Raw genomic sequence first — 7,820 nt, 5'->3', positions numbered from 1 at the left:
ATCACAATTGGTTTTAATTTAATTTCTAGGAAGGGATTTCCAAATAACCTCTAAAATATTAGGGGCTTTGGGAGGAAGAATAAAAATTACCTTGAATCTATTCAAAATCTCAAAATCCTGCATATTCAGAAAGTTGTCAGCGAAGGAAGAACTATCATCCAAAGAAACTGCTTTCAAAAAAAGACATGGAGGCAGAAAGATTAACAGCGATGTTCTCAAACCTCACCTTATTTCTAGCTAAGCAAATCGCATTTAGAACAAAAACACTATTACATATATTACATTTTATAATAAAGTTTCTCGAAAAGAACCAAAAATAAATTAAGTTGACATGGTTTCTCCACAAGAACACATGCTTGTTTATTTGTGATTATGTTATTTTTTTGACAAACAAAATTTTGTTAGAATGAAAACAATTTGGACAACATGGTACATTCCTCCCTAAGTAACCTATATAACTATTAATTTAAATTTCAATTGAGTTTTGGTTTAATTGACAATTTAATGATAAAAGTGATAATTCTCATATACTAAGCAAACTTGGATGAAATATTTTAAAATTTTTTTAGAAAAAACCACCACTATTACAAATAATATGTTTTTTAAAATGATGATAGATAAAAAAAAGATTGTTAGAAAAGAGATAAGGGGACAAAACTAAAACCCTATTAAGAGAAAACAAACCTAAAAATGAAATTTCTAATCTAATCTTTACAAAATCAGTCCTTAAACAAGAAGGGGTGGAAGAAAAGTAAGTAGATTCAGTAAGATTAAGTCATATATTAAGCAAACATGGATGAAATAATTTTAAAATTTTTCAAGAAAAAATCACCACTATTACAAATAATATATTTTCTTAAATGATGATAGGTAAAAAAAGATTGTTAGAAAAGAGATAAGGGGAAAAAACCAAAACCCTATTAAGAGGAAACAAACCTAAAATTGAAATTTCTAATCAAATCTTTACAAAATCGGTCCTTAAACAAGAAGGGGTGGAAGAAAAGTAAGTAGATTCATTAAGATCAAATCCTAGGTTACTAAAAAGGGTGGAAGAAAAGTAAGTAGATTCAATAAGATTAAGTCCTAGGTTAGCAAGAATGTCTGCACAACTACTCACGTCCCGAAAAATATGAGAAAACACAAAATTCTAATTAGCAACTATATTTATACAGTTCACCCATCTATTTTTAATAGACCAAGTCACTACAAAAGAGGATTTAAAAGCTTTAACTACTGCTGTCGAATCAGTTTCCAGCCAAAGGTTTTCCAATTTTTCTCTTAAGCAAACTTAATTGCCAACATTGCACCTGAGAGTTCGGTCATGAGAGAATTGGAAGCTCCCAAATAGATACAAACGCCCCCAAAAAACTACCATCGCAATCTCTCACAGTGCCACCACACGCAAAAATGCCAGAGAGAGAAATTGAAGCTCCATCCCTATTGGTTTTAATTTAATTTCTAGGAAGGGTTTTAATTTAAAATATTAGGGGCTTTGAGAGGAAGAATAATAATAACCTTGAATCTATTCAGAATCTCAAAATCCTGCATATTCAGAAAGTTGTCAGCGAAGGAAGAACTATTATCCAAAGAAACTGCTTTCAAAAAAAAGATATGGAGGCGGAAAGATTAACAGCGATGTTCTCAAACCTCACCTTATTTCTAGCTATGCAAATCGCATTTAGAACGAAAACACTATCACAAATAATACATTTTACAATAAAGTTTTCTCCACAAGAACCAAAAATAAATTAAGTTGACATGGTTTCTCCACAAGAACACATGCTTGTTTATTTGTGATTATGTTATTTTTTTGACAAACAAAATTTTGTTAGAATGAAAACAATTTGGACAACATGGTACATTCCTCCCTAAGCAACCTATATAACTATTAATTTAAATTTCAATTGAGTTTTGGTTTAATTGACAATTTAATGATAAAAGTGATATTTGTCATATACTAAGCAAACATGGATGAAATATTTTTAAAATTTTTCAAGAAAAAATCACCACTATTACAAATAATATTTTTTTAAAATGATGATAGATAAAAAAAAGATTGTTAGAAAAGAGATCAGGGGATAAAACTAAAACCCTATTAAGAGGAAACAAACCTAAAAATGAAATTTCTAATCTAATCTTTACAAAATCAGTCCTTAAACAAGAAGGGGTGGAAGAAAAGTAAGTAGATTCATTAAGATTAAGTCATATATTAAGCAAACATGGATGAAATAATTTTAAAATTTTTCAAGAAAAAACCACCACTATTACAAATAATATATTTTTTAAATGAAGATAGATAAAAAACAAGATTGTTAGAAAAGAGATAAGGGGACAAAACCAAAATCCTATTCAGAGGAAACAAACCTAAAATTGAAATTTCTAATCAAATCTTTACAAAATCAGTCCTTAAACAAGAAGGGGTGGAAGAAAAGTAAGTAGATTCAGTAAGATTAAGTCCTAGGTTAACAAGAAGGGTGGAAGAAAAGTAAGTAGATTCAGTAAGATTAAGTCCTAGGTTAACAAGAAGGGTGGAAGAAAAGTAAGTAGATTCAGTAAGATTAAGTCCTAGGTTAGCAAGAATGTCTGCACAACTATTCACGTCCCGAAAAATATGAGAAAACACAAAATTCTAATTAGCAACTATATTTATACAGTTCACCCATCTATTTTTAATAGACCAAGGCACTACAAAAGAGGATTTAAAAGCTTTAACTACTGCTGTCGAATCAGTTTCCAGCCAAAGGTTTTCCAATTTTTCTCTTAAGCAAACTTATTTGCCAACATTGCACCTAAGAGTTCGGTCATGAGAGAATTGGAAACTCCCAAAAAGATACAAACGCATCCAAAAAAATACCATCACAATCTCTCACAATGCCACCACACGCAAAAATACCAGAGAGAGAAATTGAAGCACCATCACAATTGGTTTTAATTTAATTTCTAGGAAGGGATTTCCAAATAACCTCTAAAATATTAGGGGCTTTGGGAGGAAGAATAATAATAACCTTGAATCTATTCAGAATCTCAAAATCCTGCATATTCAGAAAGTTGTCAGCGAAGGAAGAACTATCATCCAAAGAAATTGCCTTCAAAAAAAGATATGGAGGCAGAAAGATTAACAGCGATGTTCTCAAACCTCACCTTATTTCTAGCTAAGCAAATCGCATTTAGAACGAAAACACTATTACAAATAATACATTTTATAATAAAGTTTTCTCCACAAGAACCAAAAATAAATTAAGTTGACATGGTTTCTCCATAAGAACACATGCTTGTTTATTTGTGATTATGTTATATTTTTTACAAACAAAATTTTGTTAGAATGAAAACAATTTGGACAACATGGTACATTCCTCCCTAAGTAACCTATATAACTATTAATTTAAATTTAAATTGAGTTTTGGTTTAATTGACAATTTAATGATAAAAGTGATATTTGTCATATACTAAGCAAACATGGATGAAATATTTTAAAAAATTTTAAGAAAAAACCACCACTATTACAAATAATATTTTTTTAAAATGATGATAGATAAAAAAAAAAGATTGTTAGAAAAGAGATAAGGGGACAAAACTAAAACCCTATTAAGAGAAAACAAATCTAAAAATGAAATTTCTAATCTAATCTTTACAAAATCAGTCCTTAAACAAGAAGGGGTGGAAGAAAAGTAAGTAGATTCAGTAAGATTAAGTCATATATTAAGCAAACATGGATGAAATAATTTTAAAATTTTTCAAGACTGCAAGTGGGTATGTCTGTGATTATGACTGCAAGTGCACAGTCTATCACGTAGTTTTAAAAGATATCGAACCCAAAGGACTAAGAATCGACCTAATGTATTTAATCGTTACTACGTAAATCTAAGGCTAATATTTGATTGATTAGGATCAGACGGGAAAATAGGGAAATAGAATTAAACTAAATCAAGAGGGAATTATATCGGTATGTCATAGTCGGACGTCAGGGATCTAGTAAACTATCGACGCGAATCGTAATTTAAAATACTTTTCTGTAGAAATCATTAGTTTAAAACCTTCCTCTCATACTCTCATGTTTATTGATTACGATCTCATTATTAAACCTAAGTGAGCGCTCCCGCTGTATCAATTAAAGTTTAAAATAATTTTTGAAAACAAATGAAGACTAATTAACCTTAAAGCACTCTCGTTGTATTTAAGGTTAATGCATAATTTCTACTGTCCAGTTAAAACCTCAAACTCTCGTTTTTATTGATCCTAACTTCTATCGTTTTTAACTCTCGTTACAAAATAGTTTAATTAAGTATTAGAAATTATAAATAGATAAATAAATTTTCGTTTATAAATTACGTCGAAAGCATTACTAGATTCCCTCAGTTATATGACCTTACATGCCGGTAATAGATATTTAGCAGGACATTATTTTAATTGACGAATCAAAACAGATATAGCAGGTAAATATTACTTCGGACATAAATTGACAATATAACATAAACAGTAAACAATAAGTAATGCTGATAGTAAAACCTGAATTAAATTGCAGAAATGAAAGTATAATCTTGTAGTACCAAATCTTGAATCCGGAACGTAAACAAATTGCAGAAACTAAATCTATTCCTAAAACTAAAAATGAATTCTGAAGCTGAGAAAGAAATTAAGATGCAATAGTATTTCCGGTGTGGAAATCTATTGCTGGAAAATGGTTGGGAAGAAGACTTAAACGAACAGGAAATAAATTGCAGAGAAAAGGAATTTGACGGTAGTAGGTTGAAACTTCGTAACCTCTTCAAATATTCTTGCTGTGTATTTATATAGTTGCATTATGTTGGATTTGGTTCTTGAATTGTGAATTGTTTCGTCTCAGTGCTTGCTTTACAGAGGAAAAATAGGTGGAGGAAATATAGGTTGACGAACGCTTTTCTTCTGGGTGTGAGTGTGTGACTCACGTCACACACTAAAACAACTAAAGCATGTCGACCGGCAGGAGGGGGAGTTGACGGACGGCGTGGCCTAGTGGGTGCCACTCGTCACGTGCATCTCCTTCTTCATCTTGGGCTTCATGGTCCGTGGGCCTTAGTTCTTCTTATTTTCGCCCCCATCAATTTAGCATCCCTTTTAGCCTTTTTCTCTTCATTTTGGCTTCTTTCTTTTATTATTTTCTTTGCAAGCCTTGATTTATCAAATACCTGAAACAAATACGAAATACCGGCATAATACGAAATAAAGTAATAAAATCGAAATAAAATAGGAAAATATTACATGTAAATTAAGCTAAATATACGATATGTTTTCGTGTTATCAAACTCCCCTACACTTGAACTTTGCTTGCCCTCAAGAAAACAATCAAAGAATTTTTTTTACATATGCATGACAATCATCTCGATCCGTACGCGGTCGCAGTGAAACTTTGCTAGAGATATAGAAGCTTAATATGAACACTAAAGACACAGTGGTGACACTAGACAACTCCAACTTATGCAAACCAATTCGAATCATGCTATTATAGCTCATCTAGATCCTTTCGCTAGATTTTACTTGTTTTCATTCAAGCGCAATCACATTAAGCCCTTTATCTTCACACGCACATAGTAGAGTAACCGGTTAGTGACTCTAATCCTTATTGCACGGGGCTCTGGCACATTTTTGTGGTACCCACATCTTTTACCAATTGTAAGCTGCGGGGAATCGAACCGTAATTCGCCCTACCAAGTTCAATACCAGATACTTTTGAACCAACTGATAATAGGCTTTTATATTGTAATCCGCGATACATATCCTTTGGGTTAAATAACCGGGTGAGGGTCACCTAGCTTAGTCGGTGTAATCTTTTAATTTTTTACTGAAACATTTTCAGGATCATTCACTTATATTCATCGGCTCTCTACGTAGTTTGTGTTTAAGACGGTGCCGACTGTTGAATAAACTACTCCAAGCTACTTTAAAGCTAGAGGTTAAAGATTTGGAATAATAGGTACTCAAATTGATCTTCCGTAAATCGGGGTTCTAGAGTGTCAAAACTGTAGCAATTTTGTTTAATAGTGCTTCAGTTTCTAACATATCCTTAGATTGGTGTATCCTTGTACTTTACGAGCGTGTCAGGCTATGCATATAAAAAGAATTTATGGTTCAAGTAGATGGAGAATTTGACAAACGGAAAGATACTCACATAAATGAACTTAAAGTACATGGATTGAAATGACAGAAAGGTAAAATATTTTTTTTAAGTAATAACTAGAAATACTGGAAATTAAATACTAGAAATTTAAATCTACCGAAAATAAAAAGAAAAGCAACAAGCTTCCTCCCCCACACTTAAACTTTGCATTGTCCTCAATGCGACTTTGTGTGGTAGAAACGGTAAAAACTCACTACTCGTTTCCTCTTCCTCGTGCTCGGCCTCGGGCACGTGCTCTACCTCCCCTTCGTCCTTCATCTCCGTCTCTAGGCGGAACTATCCCAGCGTGATACACATACTCATGTAAGCCTTCGACATTGTATGTCAAATAATGCATTTCCTCTGTGGGGTTTGCAATGCTTTGATCATTCCAATACGCATAATCGTGTTGATCTCTTTGCATCTGACGCATCCGCATCATCATTTCATTTTTCCTCGCCTCAATCCTCTGATGACACTGAGTTTCTTCCTCGGGGTTGCGTATCATCTCTCTATACACGTCATCCAGTGTGACTGGTTGATTCATTCTTTGGGGTTGATGTCCAGATGATCCAGCAACATTTTCAGGATTGGGTTGGGGGTTCTCATCAGGCTAAGTCTCTTCTTGATCCATTTCCTATTCGATTTCATCAACATTATCTGCATTGTTCTGATTATCTTGTATGTTCTCACCAGGAGCAGGCGCGTCAAGGTCATAGATCTAGTTGTTTTCGTGGTCTATCCTGGTGATCTCGTTGTTCGGCAATATAACACTATGAACTTCCCTGTTTCGTACCTGTCATACCCTAATTTTGACCCCCCTGAGATGTCACACCTCCAGACATTTTATCAACTCAAGACAAGTACCCAGAGCAGTCACTTGTTTACCTGGTACTCAATCGAGGGTGTTCAAGAACAAAGAAGCTCAGGAAAAGGATCAATCAGTAAGAAAATGACCTCTAATACAATCATAGGACTCAAATGATTCATTTATTCACCTATGTTGATTAGACACCAATCATCAAGACTCAGGTTTGCTCAGGTCACCAGACTAGGGTTTTGAGCCCATCAAGGACTAAAATCAGGGCTCACATCTGGGAAACCCTAAAAAGCTCCAGGGAATCACTCAAAAGGCTCAATCATCTTCAAATGATCCCTATGACAATATCCAATGGGAATTGTACTTCAATTCAAGATCCAGAGTCATTAATTTCATCTCACCTACAAATTAGGGTTTTTGACCTAATTCACCTGGACAGTTGACTTTTAATCAGGACATGGATCCACAACTCAAAACATGACTCAAGAACTTCTATTACCTCAATATAATCCATTCATACCACTCATTTGAGGAGGAGAGCTTAATTCATCACAAAAGTCCAAGATTTCACTTCATTTGGAAAAAGTCAACTGTATAAGATCACCTTTGACTTTTAGAGTTTTGGATCAAACCATGGCTTTTAAGGATCAATATCATCAATATATGATTATTGAAGTCATTTGACTAAGAGAAATCAAGAAAATCAATCAAGAATCAAAAAGTCAAAGATTGACTTTTCATACTTAGAAATTTTTCTAAGTGTTTAAAGGTCTTTTTTTTAAAACTTTGGAAGGAAATATCTCAAAATTTCAAGTACAAACTGAAAAAGATATGGAATGAACAAAGTTCAATCTGAGATATTTCCCT

Source organism: Vicia villosa, unplaced genomic scaffold (genome assembly GCF_029867415.1).
Source record: "Vicia villosa cultivar HV-30 ecotype Madison, WI unplaced genomic scaffold, Vvil1.0 ctg.000207F_1_1_1, whole genome shotgun sequence".
In the NCBI taxonomy this organism is placed as follows: Eukaryota; Viridiplantae; Streptophyta; class Magnoliopsida; order Fabales; family Fabaceae; genus Vicia; species Vicia villosa.
This window is presented reverse-complemented; position numbering follows the sequence as displayed.